Source organism: Opisthorchis viverrini (genome assembly GCF_000715545.1).
Source record: "Opisthorchis viverrini unplaced genomic scaffold opera_v5_757, whole genome shotgun sequence".
Taxonomy (NCBI): domain Eukaryota; kingdom Metazoa; phylum Platyhelminthes; class Trematoda; order Opisthorchiida; family Opisthorchiidae; genus Opisthorchis; species Opisthorchis viverrini.
This window is the reverse complement of record NW_008752430.1, coordinates 28,497-28,763: the sequence shown is the minus strand read 5'-3', so window position 1 is coordinate 28,763 and position 267 is coordinate 28,497. Positions and strand designations below refer to the sequence as shown.

Genomic DNA, 267 nt, shown 5'->3' with positions numbered 1-267 from the left:
AGGTGAGTAGCCACGCACTGCCTGTGATGATCTTGAAACAAGTGCTCCAATAAATCCTATATTGGGCCGCTTTTGCATAGTGTCATTAGGCGCTGGTGGGATGCGTACTGCGGTGCCCATCAAAAGATGCTGTACTTGTCGCTGATTAGCCCAAACATTACTGGGACAACCAGAATCCCGTAAAATTCAGAATAACAGGAGTCGTTTTCTCATCTGAAATCAGTCTTGTTTGAAATTAACATTTCAAAATTCGGTAAAATTTCCTGG

General features: G+C 43.1%; 2 protein-coding genes across 2 annotated transcripts in view; one reads left to right on the top strand and one right to left on the bottom strand.

The window, feature by feature from the left end:
* T265_15708 (hypothetical protein) overlaps nucleotides 1-267 on the top strand; it is a gene marked incomplete at both ends in the record, with an annotated part of 31,512 nt that overhangs the window by 8,084 nt on the left and 23,161 nt on the right. The gene's annotated exons all lie outside the window — the stretch shown is intronic.
* T265_15707 (hypothetical protein) overlaps nucleotides 1-267 on the bottom strand; it is a gene marked incomplete at both ends in the record, with an annotated part of 23,755 nt that overhangs the window by 22,292 nt on the left and 1,196 nt on the right. The gene's annotated exons all lie outside the window — the stretch shown is intronic.